General features: G+C 42.7%; 1 protein-coding gene and 1 long non-coding RNA gene across 8 annotated transcripts in view; both read left to right on the top strand.

Moving 5' to 3' along the window:
- AUTS2 (activator of transcription and developmental regulator AUTS2) overlaps nt 1–26,953 on the top strand; it is a 1,243,088-nt gene that overhangs the window by 876,263 nt on the left and 339,872 nt on the right. The gene's annotated exons all lie outside the window — the stretch shown is intronic.
- LOC138162397 (uncharacterized) overlaps nt 1,193–26,953 on the top strand; it is a 28,224-nt gene continuing 2,463 nt past the window's right edge. The window contains exon 1 of the long non-coding RNA XR_011168624.1: nt 1,193–26,921. This is a non-coding gene — a long non-coding RNA (uncharacterized lncRNA). The remainder of the gene's footprint in view (nt 26,922–26,953) is intronic.

A 26,953-nucleotide genomic window follows, 5' to 3' on the forward strand; every position in this document is an offset into this window, starting at 1 on the left:
GAAGGGAGTGTTTGCTTTGGAAAATACTTAACTGCCATTGTATAAACCAGGTGACACTCTGATTGCTTCAATGAGCATTCACCAAGGCTTAATTATTTGGAAAATCCACATCGTAAAGGCAAAACCCTTGGGGTCCTTTGCCTCAAAAGGGCAACAGAGCCATATTAACCTGTGTACACTCCCCAGGGCCCCTGGTCCTCTTATGACTTCCTGGTAAGAAAGGGTTATAGGCCAGCATCATAAAAACATAACCCCTACTGACCAAGGAACAGAACTGAAGTATCTGGAGTCCCTCCCCTCCCTCTCCCCCGTACCCGTAGCAGGGTCCCCTCAGTCTTTTCTTGCTGAGTAAACACAAATAATACATCTTTTTAATCTTACTCTCTTGTTTAGAGTGTTTTTCATATTGTTTCCAAGGTAGAATGGTCATGTCCTCTTGTATCTCTCATATCACACCGGACAAAGCCATGCCCCCAGTGACCACTCAGGAAAACACACACACCTGGTCTGGCTGACCTATTTCAGGTCATGTGTCTCATCTGCAGGCATCCCCCTGATGCCCAGATAGAAATCCCTGTTCAGCTCATTAATGTGACTCCTTGGAGCTCCTGAATGAGCTTGGAGAAATACAGCGATTCCCTCTTGCCTTCCTCTACCAGGAGTTTCAGCTCAGGAAGAAACACCCATGGGTACCAGGACTTCTGTGATCATGGATGGAATTAGTTTTCCATTTGGTCAGCTCCCCTCCCTCTGAGGCAGAAGTCCCCTGAAAGGACTTGCTGTTATAGATAGCCAAATGGGAGTATTTTCCAGGGGTGGATTTCCCATGTTACTGCCGTTACCAGGAGGTAAGGAGGTGTCGTGGAAAGAACACTGACCTCAAAGCCAGGAGACTTGAGTCCTAATCCCAGCTGTGATACTTATTGTCACTGTGAATTTTATTTTTTTCACTCTGGGCCTCAAAGGAGCAGGGTTGGACCAGAGAATCTCTGAAGATGGGATGAGCCAGGAAAGAAAGAAGGGAAGGAAGGAAGGAAGGAAGGAAGGAAGGAAGGAAGGAAGGAAGGAAGGAAGGAAGGAAGGAAGGAAGGAAGGAAGGAAGGAGGAAGGAAAGGGGGAGGGAGGGAGGAAAGGAGGAAGGGAAGGAGGGAGGGAGGGAGGAAGGAAGGAAGGAAGGAAGGAAGGAAGGAAGGAAGGAAGGAAGGAAGGAAAGATTAACCAATGTTGGAGAGGATTGGCAGAGAGCGGCGTTATCCTGATTTTTTTAAAAGGGAAGAGAGCCCCATCTGCAAAGACAAGCCCAGTGAGCTTGAATTGATTCCTAGGGAAATTCTCTAATGGGTTAACCAAGGAAAGCTTTAGTGAGCATCTCAGAAAGGAAGTGGTGTTTACAAAATGATCGTGGCTTCATCAAGGACAAAACATGTCAGATTAACTGTATTTCTATTTTTGACAGCGTATCAAGGGAATGCTGTAAACATAATTTATCCAAATTTTAGAAAAGCATTTGATTAAAGTGTCACTAATTATTCTTGTAGATAAAAGGTAGGAAAGATGTGGATTGGATTATAAATACAATTAAATGAAAGTGGTTGAATAGCTGGACCCAAAGAATACAACAGGTCCCAATTAGGTACCAGTAATGAATCTCCCTGAAGCAGTGACATTCAGATACACACACTGCATATTTCTATTGAACTGGAACCAATTTCTGTATTTGACATTATTATGACTTTAAATAGTGCAAATTCTAAGACATTCAGCCTTTTGAGGGGGATTCCTTGATGGCACTCATTGGGGCCTGGCTTCAGTTGTTAACGGCTCAGGGTCCTTTTGCTGAGAGGTCTCAGGTAGGGCACCCCCGGGATCTCCATCAGCAAAGGTGACTTTATATGCTCTGTGGACTACAATCGGGCACACTTACCATATTCACAGATAACACAAAGCTGGGCAGGATGATTAATAAACCAGATGACAGAGTCAGGATTCAAAAGAATTTTAACAAATCAAAGAACAATAGGCTGGATGCAATAAGATAAAAGTCAGTCAGGATAAATGTAAAATCTTCCATTTAGGTTTAAAGAGTCATCCTTACAAGTTCAAGATGAGGAAAGCATGGTTTCGCTGCCATTTGTCTGAAAGAAGTCTGTGTAGTAGTTTGCTACAAACTCATTCATTGTGAGTCAGCAGTGTGATAGAGGAATCCAAAAGACCTATTCAGTCTTGAGCTTCATTAAGAGAGGCATAGCTTGCAGAAATAAGGAAGAGGGGATGAGCCTTCTCTACTGTGTGGCTATCAGACTCCATCTGACCCATGGGGCTCAGCTCTGGGCACTAGAGGTTAGAGACATTGAAGAACCAGAGAAGGTCCAGAGGAGGGCAAAGCAGAATGGGGAAGGACCTTGACTGCCTTTTCTATCAGGATCAGTTGAAAGAATTGAAGATGTTTGGCCTGAAGTAGAAATGACTTGGGGGTGGGGAGCAGGACATGATGGTTGTCTCCAAGTATCTGAAAGACTGTCACATTGAAGAGAGATTAGGCTAAAAATCCAGAGAAGAGGAACCAAGATGGGGAGGGCTTTGTCATTTAAATTTGTTTAAAAGAACCGTGGATGTTTAGCCTGGAGAAGAGAAAACTTGGGGGGAGGGAGGGTGTGATGACTGTGTTCAAGGATTTCAAGGGCTGTCATTGCAAGAGCATTCAGACTTGTCTGAGTAGAACGAGATGTTTAGTCTTGATGTCAGTGAAAACCTCATGACAATTAGAGCTGTCCAGAATTGGAGTGGACTGCACAGGAGAGCAGTGAGTGAACCTTCCCTAGAGGTCTCCAGGCAAAGGCAAGATGTCCATTATTTTCAGGTGTGTTATTGTGGGAAAATCTTTTTTTGGTAATGGGCTGGATTATATGGCCACTGACATCCCTTCTAACACAAACACACACACACACACACACACACACACACTCTCTGTCTCCTCTTTCCATCTCCCTTTTTCTCTCTCTTTGTCTATATGTTTGTGTGTGTATATATATATGCATATATACAGATAGGTGCATATATTATAGACACATACATATATGTGTACATATGTATGTGTGCAAATATATGTATGTTTGTGTGTGTATATATACATGTGTATTCTGTGAACCTAGGAAAGATGCCTATAATAATTACAATAAACAGACCTTGGATCTATACAGTAATTTTGCTTCCAAAGTATATTCACACCTTCTCATTTTATCACTGAAAGGCAGATTTTAACTCAGGGCCTTGAACTCCAGAACACAGAGGCAGCCTCTCTCTTCTTCTTCCTCTTCTTCTTCCCCTAAGCCTCCCTCCTCTGCTCAGCGGCCACTCATAAGCTGCCGGGCACCCACACAGGAGTCGAGACCCACCTTTCATTCTTCCTTGTTTGTGAAGCAATTAATCTCGTTTGTACTGATAGGGAAAATGGTCTATTAAAAAGTTCAGAAGGGGGAAGAGAAGGCACACGGTCCTTGCCTCCATTAATTGATTCTCTCACCTGACTTTTAGTTTATATCAGTTAACTTGATTCTTGAAGAAAGTGAAATCTATCCACCTGGGTCAAATGCAGCTATTAATTTTTAATCAAAACAAAATGCTCGACAGATCTGTGGCTCTTTGTAGAATAAGCAGGAGGTATGTACGCACCATCCAGCCGCTTGGCATAGGGGTAGAGTGGTGGCCTTGGGCCAGAGTTCAGATTCTATCTTAGACACATATTGTGTGTCCCTGGTCAAGTTACTGAGTATCTCTCAGCCTCAGTCTTCTCTCCTGTAAAATGGGGATAATAATAGCATCTCCTTCTCAGGGTTGTTGTGAGACTCAATGAGATAATATTTTATTTGCATATGTAATAAGTATATTAATTATATTATATACAGCTTATAAAGTTATTTATAATATAATACAGTATTAATTATTAATATAAACGAATATACAATTGACATGGTAGGAATATATTATTTTGATATATTTTATATTTATGTATGTGTATATAAATATAATAGACCATATAAATATTATGTAAATACTAGTTATCATCATCATCATCATCATCATCATCATCAATTAACAGCATTCCTTGGGATTAAGGTCAGGAACATCTGTGAGAAGTAGATTTGGACAGAGAAGGGGTAACATGGGAGATACAGTATTCGGAAAAATTGTTGACTTTACAGGGGTTCTGGTTTTGAATCTGACTTTGAATTTCTGCCACTGTGCCACTTTTGGTTAAATCATTTTAAGCTCTCTGGTCTTTAATCTTCTCATGTACGAAAATGGGTTGGCTGGACTAGATTGGAGGTGTCAGAACACACTGCCTGGGAACACTCTTGAGAGCTGCCTGAATAAGATTAAAATGTAATTGGAAATATTTAACAAAATAAATAGAAATACAGAGTTTTTGTTGTCCTTGTTTAGTCATTTTGGTTATGTCCAACTCTTCGTGACCCCATTGGGGGTTTTCTTGGCAGAAATACTGATGTAGTTACCCATTTCCTTCTTTAGCTCATTTGACAGATGAGGAAACTGAGGCAAACGGGGTAAGGTGACTTGCCCAGGGTCACACAGATAGTGAGTGTTTGAGAGTAGATTTTAACTCAGGTCTTCCTTACTCTAGGGCTAGTACTCTATCCACCTCACGGCAGAATCATCTTTCTTCATTTTTCATAAGGACCTTGGGAATGGGGAATGGTTACTTTCTAGAATATGACATGTGTCCAGGATCCCTTTGGAAGTCTGGCTCAGCCCCTCTCAGAATATTGTTTTTAAATACATAAAATGCATCAGATTGCAAATGAAAACCATAATGTATATTATATATAATAGTATATAGCTACATATATGTATGTTTATATGTGGGTGAATGTATATGTGTATGTTTAGATGTGTTTATGTATTTATCTATATTATTATACATAGACACATATATATGATACACACATGTGTGTATTTGGAGTCAGGGTTCAAGTTTGGGGTTCAGCCTCTTAGTCCCCAGTTATATAGAAATATTTGTGTATCATGTGTATATATATATATATATATATTTGCATATGTGTATATATATGTGGTTCTTTATAGGCATATGGAAGTGTATATGTGTGTATATAAAGAGAGAGGCAACTTTAAAAACACATGTGTATATGGGTATTATGCATATGTGTATATGTGCATATATGTATATATATGTTTTATATGTGTATATAGAAATATATGTACATATGTATGTGGAGAGAGGAGGGAGGGGGAGAGAGAAGAGAGAGAGGCCATTTAAAAAGCACACACAAGTATATGTGTATGTGTTTTCATTTAGGTTCACAGCCCCCTTAAAATCCTTCCATAGATGCCTTGTAAGGTCCAGGTTAAGAACACTGTTCTAGAATGATTCTTCCCACCCTCCCCAGCCATAGGCCCAACGAACCATGCTTCTTACCCGTCTACTCTTCAACAAAGGCCTATGGGATCCCCCCCACAGCAGTATTTTTCAGTCTGAGAATTATCTGGTTATCTTAACAGGGAATCCTTCTGGGGAAAGCTGGAAATAATATGAGGAGATCGAGAAGGAAGCCAAGCAAGTGACACCTTTAAATAGGAAAAGTGAGGATAGTCTCCCTCTCCCCCTGGGACCCTTAGAGTTATACAGATCTGTAATTAACCCAGCGGCCCACTGGATAGGTCTATTTTCCAGCACATAGAGTGATTCTTAAGGAAGGATGTTTCCATTCAAGTGGGATTTGAAGCATTCCCCTGGTGGAGATGCTGGTTCTGGGGTCACAGCTGTAATCAACAAGACACAGGCATTCTTTCATGCAGCTTCCTCGCAGGATTTGGTAAGTCAGGTTGAAAAAGAGGAGATAACAGAAAGGAGCCATCCAGAGAGGGGCTGGGGATACGCAGGATCGTGGATTCGGCATGTTTCAGAAAAGCATCTTGTTGACTTACTGAAGACTCTCCCGGTGTGCCAGGACCCGTGCTACATATGTGCTGGGGATAAAGAGATGGAACAGTCCCTGCCCTCAAGAAGCTTAGACAAGAGCCTTCAGCTCTTACGGGCCTGGGTCGGTGGGAGAGCGCCGGAATTGGACCTTTAGCACGACTCTGGGCCAGGATGCTGAGCACCGCGCCATCCTAGGCCTCTGTTTCCTCCTCTCTAAAGTGAGCATTTCCAAGCCTAGATCTATGATTGTCTCATTGTAACAATGAGGATTGCTCTACGTAAGGAACTGTGCTGAGGATCAGAAAGTTTGGGTGAAATGTTCCTCTTCAGAGGGCATTTCAGCTTGAATGCAGCCAAAGAAAGCTCAACAAACTGTTTCCCTCTGGGCTCTTCATGACGAAGGCTCTCTCTGGTGGCCATTGGGATGCTTAGCAAACACACAAAGAGTTAAGTGCCTTCTATTAGGTGGTCCCTGATAAACAGTGGTCAGAATACTACGCTAGACCTGTCTGTGATCATAGGGTTAGAGGTATCCCAAAAGGACATTGAACGAGCTGGGAAAATGGCAGATGCCGTAAAAGGGTCATCTGAAGGGACTGGGGATGTTTAGCCTGGAAGAGAGAAACAGGACAGTGAATGGAACCTTGGAAGTTGGGTAGTCCAGCTCTGTGGTTTTACTGATAAGAAAACTGAGACCCAGAAAGATTAAATGATTTGCCCAAGATTGTAGAGATAGAATCAGAAATACAGAGTCAGAAGGGATTTCAGGGGCTTTCCAGTATCTCTTTTGTCAGATGGTGAGACTGAGCCCTAAGGAAGTTAAGTGCTTTGGACTCAGCTCATATAATAACAACAACAAAAAACACTTTCCTAACGGCGTTGGCTGTGGGTCATCTGGAGAGATATTAGGGTTGCCCCCTTATCAGAGGCATCCTGGCAAAGGCTGAATGGCCCCTTCCTCGGTCTGTTGTAGAGTTCCTTTTGCTCAGGCATGGGTTAGCCTAGACTGTCACTGAAGAGCCTTCCAACTCGTGAGATCCTGAAACTCTGTGATTCCTTTGCCATGACTCAGGAACAGCATAGCTCTACCATCTGCTCATGTCACATCCCATCAATCAGAACAAGAGACAAGGTCATCATGATGTGTGTGTAAGAGAACCCAGGCAGCAGAAATCCCAGCCTGCTCCCCTGTGTGCAGCCATATGCCAACTGGCTTCCCTTGGAGACAGCTGAGCCAAGGCAAGGCACAGCAGGGAGTCTGAGGTGTCCAGTTCCTGCCAAGAGGTCATCCCGTCCGCCTTACAGGCTTGCGTCCTCTGTGGATGGAGAATCAAAATGGAGAGTCAAAGTGTTGGCTTTTGTGAGTTGGTCTAGGAAGTGGTGTCTATATAGAGGGAAACACCCTAATAAGAGAATGTGTGTGTATGGATATGAAGAGGGTGTACATACATAGCTAACTGTTCAACATAATTAATACATGTATGGCCATACACATAAGTATTTGTATATGTATTATAAATATGAAAATTTGTTTTATACCTATTCACATTTATATATAAATCTAAGTTTACTATATATTAATATTTATGCATTTTACCCCAATAGAATATGTATCCAAACCAAAATATTTATTATGACTCAAAATATTATTATGACATTAGACACATGTGTATGTCTAGACTTTAAAAAATTGTTTTTGGTCTGGACCTCTTCTGCTGATGCATATTAACACCTGCCCTGAAATGTATAGTCTTAGAGATTCCCTGGGGACTTCAGAGGTTAGACTTGGTCTAGGTCATGTAGTTAGTATGTATTAGAAGCAGAATCTGATTTTCTGAAAATCTGAAAACCCAGATTTTCCTGGGTTACTCACTCTGTCCACTATACCATCTATACATACATACATATATATATACATATAAATATGTATATGGATTTGTAGGGGGGGGGTTCATCTCAAGGACCCCCCAGGCATGGGAATTCCCTCTTAGATTACCTGTGACTCAGGAGAAAAATCCTAGATAGTTAACCAAGGCAAAGAGATATTACAAGTACTAACTAGGGTCTCACAGCTTGAACTGGATACAGGGGGTTAATCATAGGTTGTGTTTGTTCGTTCTGTACTATGTGTGGTGGGCTAGAGATACATACACGTTCAAATATTTTCTACTTAAGGCCATATTAACTAGTCAAATAGATTGGAAACTATATATAATGAGTCAAATTCAAGAGTATTAAAAAATCGTGTAGGCCTTAGTCAAAGCTCTGGCATGCTGGTCTGCATTTTCTCTTTCAATTTGTCCATAAGTAGAAACAGGCCTATTTTTCTTGGAAAACATTCGTTTCCGATGGTTTGTCCAGCTCCTGCTTTTACCATGCTGTCATTTCTGATTGGATTATGTATCATGGAGAGTTCATCTACTTTCAGCATAAGCCTAAGGTTTAGAACCCTTCCCCCTTCTTCCAGTTGAATATTACCTTTTCGGCGTGTCCAGCGATGAGCAATTAAATTTTCACCACCAGAATACCGGCATCGCATGATCCTACCAATGGGGACTTGGTTTCTCATCTTCATTGGACTTAAGATGTACGTTCCTCCCGAGGCCTTGAAATTGTTAAGATAGCTCTTTGCAATCATGGTCTGATCTCTCGTTTTACGGTAATGTAGTTAGACAGCCTAGTTATTCAGGCTGAGATTTCTCTGCTTTTCATTATCCCTGAATAACATTTGATGCTGAAATAGGCAAGAAGGGGTGTGGAAGGAGAGCCAAGCATTTTCCATAGCTTGTGTGAAATGCTTAATATTTAAAGGTCTTTAAAACCTACTGCACACATACATTCCACTTTTACAAGACTAATATAACACTTTCAAAAGTTTTATGAATTCCAGCTTGTAACCAGAGTGGATGCTAGCCTGCTTTGAATAAGCCATAGTGGCCTGGCCCCAGACTTGCATAGTTAGCAAATCCCAGCTCTGTTTATGAGCGGCCATCCCTCACCAGGTCACCGGGAAAGGGGAGGGTCCTTGCTTCCCTCCCAAGTCTCTCAATCTGTAGAGCCATCTGCATATTTTGGTGTGTTCCAGATTTCAGGCTCTTAGAACCAAGACAGTCTTGATGAAGTGATACTGTATTTTCGGACTTGAAGAAATTTTGCCTTCACCTAAAAACATCTCCAGACTCTCATATCCTGTATGGATTCTTAGTTTGGTGAATGACTTCCACAAATGGATGATCACACAACTGCCAAGTCTGCAACTCACTGGCTGGTCCATTTCCAGTATGCCAGCATGCTATCTCCCCAGTGGGGTCTGAGTACTCGCTATGGGAGGTTGAACTTTCATTTAACCATTTATACTTAGTCCCTCTTGAACAAGAAAAGGTGAAAGATTGTGGTTTCCTAAGCAAAAGGGAATTTGAGGAGCTGTGAGCACTCATTCGCCTAATGAAGATAGTAGCCAGGACTGACTCAGTAGAGAAGTTATAAGGAGATGTCTGAAGAACTGACTTGCCCAGTATGAATGAAGGAAGGAAGGAAGCACAGACTTGTTAAGCAGTTACTATGTGCCAGTCACTTTAGAAAGTGATACAGTCCCAGGTCTCCAGAGGCCCATGCTCTAATTGGGGTAGACAATACGTACAAGAAAGTTCAGCTACAGGACAGATGGGAAGCCTGGAAGTCCTTGCGGTTCAGATGGCAAAGCCTAGGGTTCTTTAGGTTACCACGTATTTCAGAGGCCACGTTTGGACCATTTTCCCAAATCCAGCACTCTAGCCAGTGTGCCATTGAACTCACTTTACCTCTGTTTGACAAGTTTAAAAAGGCATTGCTCAGGAGGTAATAGGGCCCTGTCAGTCCTGAGCTACTCACTGCTTTGGGTACCCAAAAGGTCTGGTTGCTATGCAGGTAGAAGTGCATGTGGGATACATGTGAAATACAGGTGAAAGAGCCATAGAAATACAGTTGGCAGCCAAATATAGATAAAAGTCCAGCTGAATAGCCATAAGGAAACTCACTGTCACATAGGGAGGATGGGTGGGAGCTCGTGCAGCTCAAAGAATGAGTCCTCGTTGGAATCTAGACCCAGGGGTAATGAAGGGGAATGACCCAGGGGAAGGAGGTAAACTCAGTCCCATCAACAAGACACCAAAGCTGCAGCAGAGGAGAAATTCAAAGCCAAAGGCAGGGACAGGTAGACATTTGGAGAGCAGTTGAAATTGGAGCCCAAAACTAAAGTTTGCCCAAGAAGCACTCCAACTTGGATAAAGTGCTTGCCAGAACAGCGACCCTTTGAAGCCTCATCCTGTGGCTGGGGTTTAAAGGGACCATCATTCAGAAAGGTGCAGGGCCTTCCAGGTGGGTGTTTTAATCGTCCCCAAATACTGTCGTCGCTTGGCTTCAGAGTCACAGTTTTGTAGAATAATAAATTTAGAGCTGGAATCAGTCAACAAGCATTCATTTAGCACCGGAGTAAAGAATGGGACAATCTCTCTTAGCAAGGATCTTACATTCTAATAGGAGACAAGAAGTGCATATGTAAATGTGTACAGCATGAATATAAATACATACATACAAATATATGCAAAGCAGTCAAACACATGATAGTCTGAGAGGTGGGATGCTTGCAGTTGGCAGCACAGCCTCTTAAAGGGAGAGAGGGACTCTCTATGAGGCAGAGATGAGAAGAAAGTCCATTCCAGGCATGTGGGAGAGCCAGCAAAAAGACAGAGACTGGAGTCAGGAGCAGAGGGAAGTCTAGTTGGGTTGGACTGCAGAGTGCAGGAGGGGGAGTGATGTCCAGTGAAGCCCCAGAGATAATTTAGAATTCATCTTGCTCAACCCCTTCATTTTATTGATGAGGAAAATGAGGTCAAAGATGTTAAGTCACTTAGCCAAAGTGGCAGAATATTTTCTCTAGAAGGGACCTTCGGGATCATCTGGTTTTAGCCCTGTCACTTTACAGAGAAGGAACCAGGGGACCCGTATGACGAAGTGTTCTGCTCAAGGTCACACAGACAGTAAATGCCTTCTTGAGTGGAGATGCTAAATTCTTTTTCTCCTATGTTTCCCATCATTCCCTGTAAGATAGCTTGAGTGAAGGGGTCAGATCATCGCTTTCCTCCTCCAGCAAGCAATTGCTAGATAGTTCTTGACTGACTATGGGGTCTGTAGCCCTCCCTGATTCAAATTTTCCTATGATCAGCAAGACCATCTCTTCCACTTTTCAAGAGATTCAACAGCACTCTCCCCAACCTTTCCTTTTCCCAATCCCCTCTCCTCTTATCAGAACTATGACAACTGCTACAGCCTGAGCCTGAAATGGAAGGGATCCCAAATGATTGGGGGTCCATCTCATTTAGAAAAATCATGCAGATTTACTATCCATCTCCAAGGAGGAAAGAAAAAAGAAATCATTCCAGCTTTGAGAAGGGGTGACTGGTCAAAATGAAGAGATCCTTCTCCATCCTGCATTTTCTTTTCCGACTCCTACAATTCTTTCAGAAGCCAGTTTCTTTGTAGTCTTCAAGGTGAAACCCTCTTGAAACTCAGGGACTCTGAACCTTGTGCCAGGTTGCATTGTACCTGATATGGTTAACATTTCCATGATTAATTTATAATGACAATAACCCTGAGATAACTCTGCTTTTATAGGTTTCTGAATGAATGAATGTAGATTGCTATTTGGGTTCATTAACGTATTTGACATTCTTGGGAAACTGTTGCCTTCTGCCAGTCTACTGTGATTGTCAAATCATGCAATTAAAAGCCCTTGCTGTTTAATGTTCCCTGGGTGTACACAAGTACATTTTTTCCCTGTGGAATTGGGGGTGGTGCAGGTAACTTAACATCATTTCCCATACCATCTCCATGGCATCACAGTGAATTGCCTGAGCAATTGTTTATATTGTTAATGTTTCTCCTCTCCCACGTGACACACAGGGAGAGGAGACATATAGGAAGCACTTGATAAGGGCTTGTTGATTGATTCGTTGATTGATTGATTGCCCAAGATCAACATCTTTGCTGACTCCTATTGATGTTGGTACCACCATTCCCATTTAACAGATAAGACCATTGACACTTGGAGAGGTTAAGTGATTTTATTCATTGATTCAGTAAATGGGAGAAGCAGGACAAAAAATTAGACCTTCTTATTCCATAGCCAATGCTTCCATTATATCACCCTGCTTTGCTCTGTATTATTTGGTCTTCTATTCCAAACGTGGGATTAAGAGTCACCAAGATAAAGGAGTGTTCCTTGGCAGATCAATTCAAACATACATACTCAAGTATGCCCATTGTTTAACAAATCATTATCACATCACTGTTAGCATTGTCAGTCAGTTATTCAGTGGGCATTTATTAAGCATTTACTATGTGCCATATGTGTGCCATATAATACATAATACTATGTATTAAGTGCTGCCAATAAAAAGAACAAAAATGTTTATTGACTGATTATTGAAACACATAGTCTGTGGCCTCAAAGAGGCCTAATCGAATGCAGATTGTATACAAAAAAAAATATTACATATAAGATATACAGTGATCAACACAGTGTCTGGACCATAGCAGGCACTAAATAAATGTTTGTTGACTAAGTAAATATGTTACACGGCTTCCAGGAATCCTTTCTTAATTGATCCCCCCCCCCCAGCTCAAATCACCTGGTCTCCTTTTGACTACGGTCATCTCTGTTCTTCATTTCCTTTGGAGATACTCAGATGTCTTCATTTTCCTGACATTTTGATACCATCTTTCTTTATTTCTCATTTAGATTCTAAGCTCCTTGAAGGTAAATACTAGGTCCTCCATTTGATTTTTTGTTTGTTTCATTTTGTTTTATTTCCTGAAAACAGCTAGAAGAGGGATCTACATATAGCTAGTACTTAGTAATTAAAAAAAAAAAATTATTGATATCGGGGAAGCTAGGTGGCGCAGTGAGTAAGAGCACCAGCCCTGAGTTGGGAGGACCCAGGTTCGGTTCTGGCCTCAGATACTTAACACCCACACAAAATAACTGGCCGTGTAATAACCTTGAGCAAGTTACTTAATCCCAATTGCTTACAAAAAAAAAGAAAGAAATTATTGATATCTTTTAATGCATCATCTTTCTTTCCCAGAACATCCTCCTCTCCTTCTATATTTAGAGATCCATCCATAATATGAAAGAGAAAAAAAAATTAAATGGTTCACCAACACTAAATAACATATCAATCGACTCTGATACTTTATGTTTTATTCTACCTCCATAGTCCCCCACCCCCACCTCTGCAAAGAAGGGAGGGAAGTTGATCATTAGAAATTGTTCTTAACTTATTAGGTAGAAAGAAAGCTTTGTCTGGATGTTAATTCAGCTCAGTTCATTGAACGCTTCTTAGTCTCCTACTGTGTGAAAGGCACTCTGCCAGACAAAATACTTTTAAAAAAATACTTAAAGTTATTATGAATTTATTGATGTCAATTGCATAATGAATAAAGAACAGTAATACATAGTGCTATTTTTCCTATGACTTTACAGAAGTTAAACACCAAGGGGAAAGGAAATTAACCCAGTTAAGTCTTGTTGACCAGACTAAGGGTTCCAGAAAAGCCAAAACCATATAAAGTGATTTTTTTAAAAGCAGCTTCTACAACTAATGTACATGAGTATATAAATGTATTACTTTGCACTAACACATCACCACCAACTTAACCAGGGAGGGACTCTGGTTTAATGGCTTTTTAAAAATCTTGACAATGCCCTTTTCACTTCTTTGCTAAATTAACATTAATATGAAGCCATAAAAAAAATTCCCTCGAAGGGTTTTGTGAATTACAGCTTTGTAAGATTGGGGAAAGGCCATTCTCCATCATTTGTTTTATAGACCTTGATTATGAAATCTTGTGCCTTCCTTGACCCTTCAGGGAGTGAGGCTGAAACACCAAACTTCTCTTAGGATATGAGGAGATGGGTTGAATAGATGGATTACTTCCCTTCTTTGGTCTTTGCTGTAGAGTAATGGGAGACCTTGGCTAGTGTATAAAAGTACAAAAGTATAAAGGAGATGAAAAATATATCTAGTAAGGAGAAAATGTAAAGATGAGATGAAATGAGGAGGCAGCTTATGGGAGAGGATGGAATCTCAGTCACGTAGAGGACCAGAGCTGATACACTCACCAGCTAGTGGGTACAATGAAGGGTCGATATCAGTCGATCACCAAGCATTTATTAATCGTGGACTAGGCAGTCAGTGCCTACTTCTGAGAAATGCTCCTAGGATGACACATATACCTTCAGGGCTATGTATGTATTTGTGCGAGTGTGTAAGGGCAGCTCAGTGTCACAGCTGACAAAGCGCCAGGCCGGGAGTCAGGAAGACTCATCTCTCTGAGTTCCAATCCAGTCTCATACATATATTAGCTTTGTGACCCTAGACAAGTCACTTTACCCTGTTTGCCTCAGTTTCCTCATCTGTAAAAATGAGCTGGAGAAGGAAATGGTGAACCACTCCAGTATCCTTGCTAAGAATATGCGAAATGGGGTCACAAAGAATCAGGCATGAAGCGTAAGACCATCTCTCCAAGGGCACAGGTGCTTAGAACATGGATTAGTCTCATTTCTATGATGTCCTTCTTAGCATTTTTAATATGACTCAAAACAAGCTGTTGTTCAGAATTGTGAGGATGTTTAGAAAGGGCAGACCTCTGGCCATGGCGCTGACATGGCAGGGTCCCAGGAACTTTAATATGAACAAAGGTGAGGGGGCAGGAACAAGGAGAAAAGAACTCCCGCATACTGTAGCTCATAATCGACATGGGATGTGATCCAGGAAGACACTTCCTGTGGGCTTCCAAAACTCAGGCTTCTAGCCCAGGCAACCTCTCCATTTCTGGTTAACAATCTTAGGGGTACTGAGGCTTACTTTCAGAGTCTGCTGCCCAAGGTTCATCACTGGGAATAGGTTAGCACCCTAACTCTTCCCTGTAGAGTCTGATGAATGACTTGGCCCTTTAATTGCTGGTGGTGAGTTCAATGTATCTCACTCATTCTTAGGTTGGAATAGTTGTCCCTCACCCTGAGTTTGTGTGTGGTGTCTTGTATTTGGGAGAGTGTGATACCTCCATGGGCCCTCATGGTCTTTATTCCTGCTTGGGAGCTGAAGGACTTCAATACCCTCTTCATTATTAATTGATCCATAATCAAGTTGATAGTCTAACTGGTTTACTTCACATTACAGAGTTGACTCTTGCCTTAAATACGATGTTCTGAATTCTAGCCCTCATCCACCTGAAAAAGTGGGTTCTGGAGTAGGGGACAGTGTGGGAAAGAGAGGATTGAGAGAAAGGTATCAGAAATCATTTGAAAGGTGGATGTGAAGAATAGAGGGTTTATATTATTCCAGTTAACAGAGGTGGCCAGCCCTATTCTACGTATTGGATTCAGTTATTGTTATCCTCACCGTTATCATGGGTCATTGCTGTAATTCTCTGAATAGCAAAACGTAGCAGCCACAAAATCTAACAAGTCTTAGGCTATGTTCAAAGAGGTACCATACTGATTGATTGAAGTCACAGTGCCCCTGCACTCTGCCGTGCTCAAGTCTCATCTGGAATATTGTGATGAGTTCTGGCTACCACTTTTTACAAAGACATTGATTAACTGGATGGTTATCCAGAGGAAGGTGGCCAGGACAGTGAAAGGACTTGAGATCATATACAGGTTGTTTGGATTGTATAGAGATATTTAGCCTGGAGAAGAGAAAATACAGGGTATGTAATAGCTACCTTTCATTATGTCAAGGACTGTCATGGTAGAAAAAGGGGTTAGATTTGTCCTGTGCAGCCCCAAAGGGCAGAACTTGTACCAATCAGAGAAAAATTCACTCAGATAGATTTTGGTTCAAAGACAGGGGAAAAACTTCCTAACAATTAAAATTTTCCCAGAGTGGAATGGGCTGTTCTAGGTTATTCTTTATCACTAAGGTTCCTTCTCTAGGAAAGGCTGGATATCTGCTTGTTGGAGGCATTATAAGTGGCATTCTTGATCTGACGCAGAGATCCCTCACCACAGACACTCTGTACATATAATCAGTCATGGCATCACAGAGATGAGGAAGGCCTCAAGAGTTAGGCTTCAAAGGGATGGATGGATAGGATTTGAATAGGTTAAGAGAAGGGTATGGGGTGGGGCACAAAGAAAGCAATGGAGAAAGGAAATCTGCAAGATGTGTTTGGTGTCATGGAACAGGAAAAGATTATAAAATATAAAAGCACATTGTGGTTAGATTGAGATGGACCTTGAATGTGCCAACCTGAGAGCCTGGACTTGGTGCCAGGGGGGCTAAGGGGCTATTGGAATCTCTTGAGCAATGTTGAGTCATGATGGAGACATGTGACCTGAGTTTTACCTTCAGGGTGGCACAGGAGATGTGTTGATGTGTTGATGTTGATACGCAACATAGAGATCTCTGATATTTTTCTAAGAAGTGGAGAAGATATGATTTATTATGTCTTACTCAGTAGAGACCAGGCAAGGCAGCTATTGACTCGTTTGTTCAATAAGTGCTAATTGACTAAATCGAGTCCTCCTCAGGATTTTACCTTCTAGCAAATGCTTTTTGGTCTAAGCATGCAGCAGAAAGGAGCCTCTTGTGGCATTTCCAGCAGGCTCGCTGAAATCATGATGATAAAAGGCAGTTCATCACATCCCATCCAGCGTCCTTCCTGGAAGACTCTTGGCACCACATTCCATGTCCCTCTTGGTCCCGTCCACCCTATAATCACTTCTGTTCCATCTTGGCCTTTCTCCCTCACTGAGCTGGGCCTATTACAACCCTTCAGATATTTAATTTGTAAACACTTAATAAAGTAAGATCTTCAGTAGGTTGTCTTGGCTTCACTGTCAGCCAAATCAAAATCAATACGTCCCCAGGGTGCTCTGCTGGGATTGTCTGGACTGGGGGATCTAATAGGATTAAGTGTTTGGGGTCCTATCTAATGCTGCAGTCCACAGTCCTAGTTAGGGGAGGTTAAAGACTGGCTTGCCATTGTAACAGGCAAGATTGCTTAGGGGGTCTGAAAAATCATTAAAGCTTGTCATCTTAAACCTTGATTGTTCCCTGGTGATTTATTGACAAAACACAAAAAAGTGCTCCCTGCCTCACTCTAATTATATGTATGAGGCCACGGGATCTCATGGGAAATTAAATAAAATTTACAGCTTGATGGTTTTATGCTCTTGGGAGACGTACCTTCTTAATAAGATCTTATAGCTGGGAATATTTATGAGGTAAAAGTCCGTAGGCTTGAGCAAAGACCTAACCTTTGCATGGGAGGAAGATGTTGGGGGGAGAGTAAGGGAAGGGGTGCGTTGGGGCTTCTTTGACCATCCGTGATCGTACTGAAATGCCCGGGCGGGGCAGGCATGCAGACAAGCAGCATTCCTTTCTAGAGACCTTCTGAGACCCGAGCTCGACACGCTTGCTTCAGCCATCTGCCCTGTGCCAGTGGGCGCCTTCCCCCCACCATGTGGATGCCCCCATCCTCAGACTGGCTGGCTGTTTATTCACCCTCTCATTGTTGTTTTCTCATCTGGTACGCTCCTGATCAGAACCTCGGGGAAAAAAACTAATTAAGGGGAACTAGGGCCTCATCAAAGCTGAATGTTTAGGGGGTAGGGGGTTGTGACTGAGATAGAGAGAAAGAGAATGTTTGTGTGTGTGTGTGTGTGTGTGTGTGTGTGTGTGTGTGTGTGTGTGTTTTCAAGTCTCATCATCAAGGCAGCAGTTCAAAAATAAAATATTCAATTGCTTCCTCGGGGGTTGATGGACATTTGCTATTTGACTGTCTGGTGCCTCCTCTCTTTGGTGACTGGGGACCAGCCTAGTGTCCACAGAGGATTAAAAATGTGCCATTGTGGACAAAGGCCTCTAGCACATCCAGGCATGAGCTCACACCAACTCCTTGTCATCTTTTCTTCTAGCAAAGCAAAGCATTGTCCCTGGTGGCTTCCATTGTCCTGGTGAGGGAGGCTGTGGGCTTCCAAAACTCAGTGTCCTACCTGAGAGAAAGGAGGACCTTAGGGATAGCCTCACATCTCCTCAAAGCTCAATGTCCTGTATTGTACCATATTTCATCATCTATGTGCAGGATCACATCTTTAACAAGTTCATTCAGTCTTCTTTTAGCAGAACCAATAAATAAACACAGTCACATTCATGGAGATCATACTGTGTCTCCATCTTTATTTAGATTTCATTTTTTGTGGGTTTTTATTTTTGGAGGGGGAAGGTAGGGCATTTGGGGTTAAGTGACTTGCCCAAGGTCACCGGTACATTTAATTTTTTAATCAATCCATAAACATTTATTAAGCACGTACTATGTGCCAAGTACTATTCTGCATACTAGGGATATCAAAAGAAAAATGAACTATCTCTATTGTCCAGTGCCTTAATGTTTTAAGTTAACATTTGCACAGTCAGTATTTATTAAGAATCTACTATGTGAGGGGCGGCCAGGTAGCACAGCGAGTAAGAGCACCGGCTCCAGTGTTGAGAAGACCTGGAGATTGAATCCTGGGCTCAGACACTTAGCACCCTCCCAGAAACACCTGGCCGTGTAACCTTGAGCAAGTTACTTAACCCCAATTGCTTAGGGGTGGCCAGGTGGCTCAGCGAGTAAGAGCACCGGCTCCAGTGTTGGGACAACCTGGAGATCGAATCCCGGGCTCGGACACTCAGCACCACACCCAGAAACACCTGGCTGTGTAACCTTGAGCAAGTTACTTAACCCCAACTGCTTTAAAAAAAAAAAAAGAATCTACTATGTGCCAACAAGGAAAAAAGAAATAAAAGTCTCACCCTTCAAGACTTTATATTCTAATGAGACAGTTACTGGTATATAGAATTCTATATAAGATATATGCAGAATGCTTTTGCTGGGAAGGACTCAGGAAAGGCTTGCTTGTCTTAGGTTATAAATTCAAAATAAAATAATTTTTTTTAAAAAGGTGGTACTTGGCTCCAACACTTAGCACCCACCCAGAAACACCTGGCCGTGTAACCTTGAGCAAGTTACTTAACCCCAATTGCTTAGGGGCAGCCAGGTGGCTCAGCGAGTAAGAGCACCGGCTCCAGTGTCGGTATGACCTGGATCAAATCTGGGCTCAGATACTCAGCACCACACCCAGAAATAACTGGCCGTGTAACCTTGAGCAAGTTACTTAACCCTGATTGCTTTAAAAAAAATGGTACTTGAGTTTTGAAGGAAACAAGGATTGTTTGACAGATTCCATTAAGTGGATGTAGGGAGGAAGTACATTCCAGGCATCAATCAGTACAAAGGTGTAGAGACAGGAGATGGAGAGGTGTGTAAGGAGATAGCAAAATGACCATTCCAGCTGGGTGGGAGTGGGGATAATATGTGGAAATCAATGTGGGAGCCCCTTAAGAAAAACCCTAAAAGCAAAACAAGGGAGTTTGTATTCTATCCTAGAGCAGGGCTTCATAACCTGTTTTTTAAAATGTTTTTGATATTTCACTATAATTCATTTCCTTTGTAATTTTGTATATTTTATTTTAAGCATTTAAAATAAGAAGAGTTCCCCTAGGCTGCCAAAGAGGTCTATGGCACACCCAAAAAGGGCTAAGAACCCCCCTGTCCTAAAAGCAGTAGGGAGCCAGTGAGGTTTCTTGAATAGGAAAGTGACATGGCATTACCAATGCTTTAGGAAAATCACCAGAGCAGGTGTGTGCAAGATAAATTTGCTAATGGCAGAGGAGAGAAGGCCTGAGAATTTGGGGGAGGGGGGGTGGAATCCCTGGAGATCCCTCGAATAGTTCAACTTGAGAAAATAACCTACCATTGATGGCATCATCTCAAGCTGCAGGGCCGTTTTGTTGGCCTTGAAGTAGACAAATCACCCAGTTCCCTAAGATCATATCTGAGCACCATCCTCACTGGATGTGTTGACTAGCCTAGAAGGAGCAGGTTCCCAGCAAGCCCTATAATGCCTACTCCCTTATCCCTTTCTTGGCCATAAATAACACAATAACACTTAATTAAGAAAAATTTATAACTTATCTTACTCCTGAAGGATGAGGCTTTTAAGGCATTGTAGGGCTTTTTCTTTTATGTAAAAAAAAGGAAGAAAGAAAGAAGAAGGAAGGAAGATAGGGAAAGGAGGATGGGAGGGGAAAAGAAAGAAAGAAAAAGAAAGAAAGAAAGAAAGAAAGAAAGAAAGAAAGAAAGAAAGAAAGAAAGAAAGAAAGAGAAAGAAAGAGAAAGAAAGAAAGAAAGAGAGGAAGGAAGGAAGGAGAGGAGGAAGGAAAAGGATGAAAGAAGGGGAGGAAAGAAGGAAGAAATAGAGAATGTCTCCAGGCCATGTCAGTTTCTCCTCTTCCACTCTGCTGATGGGCATATGGATCCATAGGATTCAGACCTGCTGCAGTGATTAATTTAATTTTAGAGATTTCTCATCACTTTTCAAATCCAAGGAAGGGGCTTAGTAAGGTGGGAAAAAATCACCAGACCAAGACAGGTTTAGTCCCAGCTCTGCTGGGCCTCAGTTTCCTCATTTGTAAAATAAGGAGGTTTGCTTGGTTGCTCTAGGAGATCTCCTCTGAGCTCTCAAACTCCATGGTTCCCCTACTCTGTGATGGATGTCATTGAACTGCATTATCCTCTTTCCTCTTTATCCTGTGCATAAAAGTGAGATGTCTCATCAGTGTAGATGGAGCAAGTTCAGGTCCCGTATCTGAGATAAATAGGGAAAAAAACTTATTAAAGAAAGACAAGCCCTTTCCAATCCTCCCCCCATCATCTGCAAGTTGAAAAATCCCTGATTTAATTTAAATATGATATTTCTGCCTTTATTACTTTAAAATATGCGTATGATGACATATCCTCCTTTATTTGGTGAAGGGGAAGTCAGTCTGGGCTATGAGCCTTGTGACCCAGAGGGCCAAAGGGTTGGGTACATTTTAATAAAGACAGATCTTTCTCAAAAGGCTGGAATTCCTCAGAAGCTAGATTTGTTGCGAGTTACAAATCAAAGCCTGGAATGTCACTTATCTCCTAATGATACTTCTACACAGATAATTAATTTCATTTTAGAAGCCCAATGAATGTTACATTCGTGACATTGATTAAATGTCTTGCCGCCATCCACCCATCCATCCTTTCCATTTTCAAAAAAAAATCCATATCGGATTTTAACAAAAACAGCTCGTAAATTTGGGTTTTACTGCATGGCCAAGGCAACCAGTTTCCCACCTCTCCCTGCACCCCTCCCTGCACCCCCCACCCAATCTTGAATCTCAGAAATCCAGCACTTTTTTCCCAATAGGCTTCATGTATGCTTCATTGTCGGAATGGGATTTGGGGACCTCAGGTTTCTATTTGAGTCCTTCAGCAATGCATTCACCACTACTTCCAGGGCTGAAGGGCAAGGAAGGAGACAGAGAGATAGGGGTAGAGAGAGTCCCAGGCTGAGAATTAGAAGATTCTCTCCTTGTGCCAACTTCCAGCTCTCAATAATGGTGAGACCTTGGATGAGCCGGTGAACTGGCCTTCTCTGTGTGCTGGGGATAATTACCTTCCTACTTGTTCCATAATGATGTTATAAGAGTGAATGACAGAATAGACAGGAAAGTGTTCCCTCTCTGAAGAAAAATTGGATTATAGTATTTTTTAATAGTCAATTTAAAAAAAAACAATAAGATGATAGTTTGGAGACAAACTTAAAGAAATTGGGGGAGAGATTTTGGGGCCTTATCTTGAATTCAAGAGAAAAAGGTGTTTCCAAATGACCTTGTATGCCATGTGCTCATGATCTTCTTAAGCAAGTAGGCTGCCGTTTTCAGGACAGAAGATCAGCCCAGGCCTTAGTGAAGACTGTCCTGCAGAGGATAGTTTTGTTTGACTTTTAGAGGGTAGATGAAATCACTATGCCAGGTACCCCAGGCATCCTAAGGCCCAAGTCAGGGGTGGGGAACCTGCCTCCTTGAGGCCCTTGGCCCACACTCGAGAGCCACATGGGATCTTGGGGCCACAGGTTCCCCACCCTGCTTATACCTCTTGATAAGTCTGAACATTCACCTATGATGCAGACCAGCTGTTTATTGCCGCTGTTGCCCAGAGCAAGGTTTCAGGGTTTATATAATAAGGATATGTTTATTAAAGTCATAAGACTAGCTCTAGGCCTGGGAGAGACTCATGTAGTCTAACGTATGTGGCACAGTGGATAGATGCCAGGCCTGAAGTCAGGAAGACTCATCTTATCACTTATCTCTAGTTGCCTCAGTTTCCCTGTCTGTAAAATAAGCTGGAGAAGGAAATGGCAAACCGTTCCAGTATTTTTTTCAAGAAAACCTGAAATGGGGTCACAGAGAGTCAGACATGACTGAAAACAGCAATCATTTTGTAGATGAAGAAAGTAAGACCCCAGGAGGTTCATTGACTTTACTGGGTCTTAAGAATAGAGTAGGGACCTCACAAGTCATATAGTCCAACCTTCTTATTTTACAGAGGAGAAAATTGAGGCCCAGAGAATGTAAGTGACTTCACAGAATCATAAGTGTAGAGCTGGAAGAAATCTCAAAGACTCTCATTTTACAGATCAGGAAACTGAGGCCCAAAACTCAGGTTCACAATGGGAGATAGTTGTATTCTTCCTTTTTACATTCAAGAAGTTTGCCATAATGGTGATGATGATGATATTTTTATTATTATTAAGAAGAAATTATGAGTAACCTATTTCCTCCATCAAAAGAGTCAGGGCAGGACTGTTTCATGCTAAAACAGCTGGCCAGATGGGGAGGGGGTGTCTGAGGAGAATCACTGAGCTCAGTTGAAGCAATTAGTGGAAGAGCGGTGTACAGCCGTGGCCTTGAGCAACCCTAGATACAAGTGGCTCGAGTCACCCTCACCCCACGGTATTTTGGAAGCCTCCCCTCCCCTTAGCACGAGGCCCTGAGATAGCAGGAATTCTGCCTGCTTTAGCATTCAGGCAGCACAGGCTCTTAACTTGCCTCGTGCAGGAGACTAATGGCGAGGGACCTGGGGAGCACTCAGAATCCAGAGGCAGGTTAGTGTCAGCAAGAGGTGACTGGGAAGGAGCAGGGGCTGAGAGCGTGGCCGGCCGGATGGGGCCCTTCCAAGCACAGCAGCCCCCATGATTGAGTGGCAACGTTGACGTTGATTTTAACTGACTCGTCTGAAATATGCCTGCCCTTTTTATTTTTTTAAAGGGAGAAAAAGTGTTGCCGAGTGACCTGGCCCCCTCAGCTTCGTGCCCAAATTGCCGAAGGCAGTCAGTCCCCCTTTTAAACTTTTGCTAGTCCCCTGGATCTTAGCAGTATTGATGGTGGAAACCCAGGAGAAACATATGAATTTCATTAAAGAAAATATGTTATAGGGCAGACAGCGTGACTAGAGGGGCTAAAGCCAGAGGATCCGGGTTCAAATACTACCTTCACGTGACGAGGCCCCAGTTTCCTTGTCTATAAAATGGCAGGTTTGAATGACAGCATGGGCATCAAGCTGGATGCCTTTGCTGCATGAGGCTGCCATACTCTTGGTTATGGCTAGCACTGGGTGAAAATGCCATTGAGAAGTGTTTAACAGAGTAAAAATACAACACAAGGTAGATGATGTGAAGTTGTGGTTTTCTTGATAAATTAACAGTCCAGTTGGATTCGCTTTTGAGTTTGGCCCTGCCCAAGTCCTCCTTGGATCAGGGATCCTATGAGGACACTTTTCCTCCTTGCTCCCCAGTGATCTCATCTATAAGACTAGAAAGTTGGAGTCTGGGGTCTCTGAGGTCCTTTCTAGATGCATGATCCAGTGACATCACTTACCTGGGCCTCGGTTTCCCCAGGTTTAAAGTAAAGGAGTTGGACTAAATGGTCTCCCAAGAGCCCTCCCATCTCCATGTCTATCTAATCTGAGGAACCAAGAGGTCTCTAGGGCCCCAATTTCTAGGTCCTTCTTTCATGTTTACTGTGGAACCACATTCTGGGCATGGGAGACAGCCAATGCAAGGAACCATAGTATAACAACTGAGAAATGGGCAGGATCTTCGAGGTCATCAGATCTGATTTTATATCCATGGTAACTGAGGCCCAGAGGGGTGATGTGAGCTGTCACGGAAGATGGTGCTCAGCACAGTGCCTGGCACATAGTAGGTGCTTAATAAATAGTGCTTAGCGCAGTGACTGGTAATAGTGCTTAGCGTGGTGCCTGGCACATAGTAGGCGCTTAATAAATAGTGCTTGGTGTGTTGTCTGGCACATAGTAGGTGCTTAATGGTAGTACTTGGTGCAGTGCCTGGCACATAATAAGTCTTAATAGTAGCACTTAGTGCAGTGCCTGCACATAGTAGGTGCTTAATAAATAGTGCTTAGTGTGGTGCCTGGCACATAATAGGTGCTTAATAAATGGTAGTGCTTAGCACAGTGCCTGGCACATAATAAGTCTTAATAGTAGCACTTAGTGCAGTGCCTGCACATAGTAGGTGCTCAATAAATAGTGCTTGGTGCAGTGCCTGGCACATAGTAGGTGCTTAATAAATGGTAGTGCTTAGCACATAATAAGTCTTAATAGTAGCCCTTAGTGCAGTGTCTGGCATATAGTAGGTGCTTAATAAATAGTGCTTAGCACAGTGCCTTTCACATAGTAGGTGCTTAATAAATGGTAGTGCTTAGCGCGGTGCCTGGCACATAGTAAGTCTTAATAGTAGCACTTAGCACAGTGTCTGGCACATAGTAGGTGCTTAATAAATGATGGTGCTTAGTGCAGTGCCTAGCACATAGTAGGTGCCTAATAAAGCATGCTTAGTGCAGTGCCTGGCACATAGTAGGTGCTTAAGAAATGATCTTACTTTGTAATATAGGGGAAACAGTAGGAAAGCCAGTGTGGGTAGGCTGTGGATTACAGAAATGAGAGTAAAATGAATGCCGAGATGGAAGCTCTGGTTTTCCATCCCAGCTCTGTGACATGAGGCTATCTCTAGTACATAACAGAATATCCCAGAGCGACATATTGGGTTCCCTTCCGCTCTCACTCTTCTCCTTCCTGCCCCTCCCTCACTCCCCGTTGTGGCCCTCCTCCTACCCCACCCCCAACCGTGGCACACTCAGGCACACGAGATGTTACATAAAAGAAAAATACGGCATGTTTACTGAGAGAAATTTGAAGAAGTGTTAATTTAATATGCTAAAGTGTTCCCTTCAGCATTTTACCTTTCTTGTTGTTTTCACAAAACAGCCAAGACTAAATAATGAGCCCAAAGCTGTGCCCTTTGGTAGCGTGATAACTCATTACCCACTAGCGGCCTCCATCTGCCCTCATGGCTGCATAGGGAGCCATTACGATTATGATGGAAATCTCAGAAGCCATTACCGAGATGCAACAGAGGGCCTGCTGCAGACAGCCTAATGGACTAATTTGTAATTGGGAGAGGGAAATGAGTTAGCGAGCGCGGCCTGGGTTTTGATGAGAGTGGTAGTGCGGATGCTAAATGTGATAAATGAATAGCAATGCTTGTTTGCGCAGTGGGCTTTACAAGGCCTTCAGTGTCTCCTGGGGATTGGAGGCGTGCTGACGAGCCTTGAGAAGCGAGGATGGGAAGGCTCAGGGGAGGCCAGGAAGATGCACAGAGAGGAGCGAAGGATAAATTGAGGAGGAAAACTAATGGCAATAAAAAGCCCAGGCAATGACTACTACGTGTGCCAGGAAAGTCGTAATTAGGAAGCTTTTTGCCTGCATATCTTTAGCCATTAAAATAGAAAATGAGTGTGAGCTACAGCACTAAGTTAGCATGGAAGGCTCAGGGGTGGGAGGGAAGGGTCAGGGCATGGCATTGAATGTGGAGGAAAGAAGGAGGATCCTCCCGCAGAGGGAAGCAGAAGCATCCCCGAGTTGGGATGTTGGCGTGGAGTCGGAACAGGACAGAGGGATGAAGTCAGAGTATCTGAATTCAGATCCCACCTCCACAATGACTATTGGTGTGACTTTGGTCGACCTTGGCTTCTTCGTCTGGAAGATGGGGGGATTGGATGTGCCCTGAGTTCCATTCCGACTGTTGGGCAAGGCATTTAATCTCTCCCTAAACCTCGGTTTCCTCATCGGTAAAATGAAGGGGTTGGGGCAGCTAGGTGGCGCAGTGAATAGAGCACCGGCCTTGGAGTCAGGAGGCCTGAGTTCAAATATGACCTCAGACACTTAACACTTACTAGCCATGTGACCGTGGGCAAGTCACTTACCCCCAATTGCCCTGCTCTCCCCCTCCAAAAAAATAAATAAATAAACTGAAGGGGTTGGGCTAGGTGGCCTCCAAGGTCCTTGCCAATTTAGAATTCTATGGTTCTGTGATTTTGGACAATTTCTTTAATTGCCCTAAGTCTCAGTGACAAAATCAAACTTGGGTTTCTGAGGTGCATAACCAACTATAAACGTGTGATCTTCTGATCCTTTGTTCTTAATTAAGAACATTCTTAATGGTTCATTTGTGGAATGGCAGGCAGTGCTTTGCCCATGTAAAGCCAAAATGGTCCAGAACCTTTCCAGAACCCAAGGGAAATATCTCTTAGAACTGCTCTGCAGCCTCCACCCAACTCCCACCCAGGACAGAATGAGCTCCAGTAATTTAACAAGCCTTTATGAAGTGCCTGGGTATTGGGTATTGGGAAGGTATTGGGTTAGGGAGCCCCCAAAATAAAAAAAAGACATGAGAGCAGTCTCTGCCCTCAGAAAGCTTATATTCTCTTTAGGGAACAGTCAACAAGCATCTAATCAGTGCCTTCTCTGCTCCAGGCACCATTTCAGAGATGTACAAGGGACACAACCCTGCGTCCAGAAGCTTACATTGAGGTGGTTAGGAAGTGTTTTGGTGCACAGGTCTAAAGACACAGGTACATAAGTACAAAAAGATACTTAAATACACAGGTACATAAGTACAAAAAGGTACTTAAACACACAGGTACACAAGTACAAAAAGATACTTAAACACAC

Source organism: Petaurus breviceps, unplaced genomic scaffold, assembly GCF_028583685.1.
Source record: "Petaurus breviceps papuanus isolate PSGF00001 unplaced genomic scaffold, PetGlider_PUasm1.0 186, whole genome shotgun sequence".
In the NCBI taxonomy this organism is placed as follows: Eukaryota; Metazoa; Chordata; class Mammalia; order Diprotodontia; family Petauridae; genus Petaurus; species Petaurus breviceps.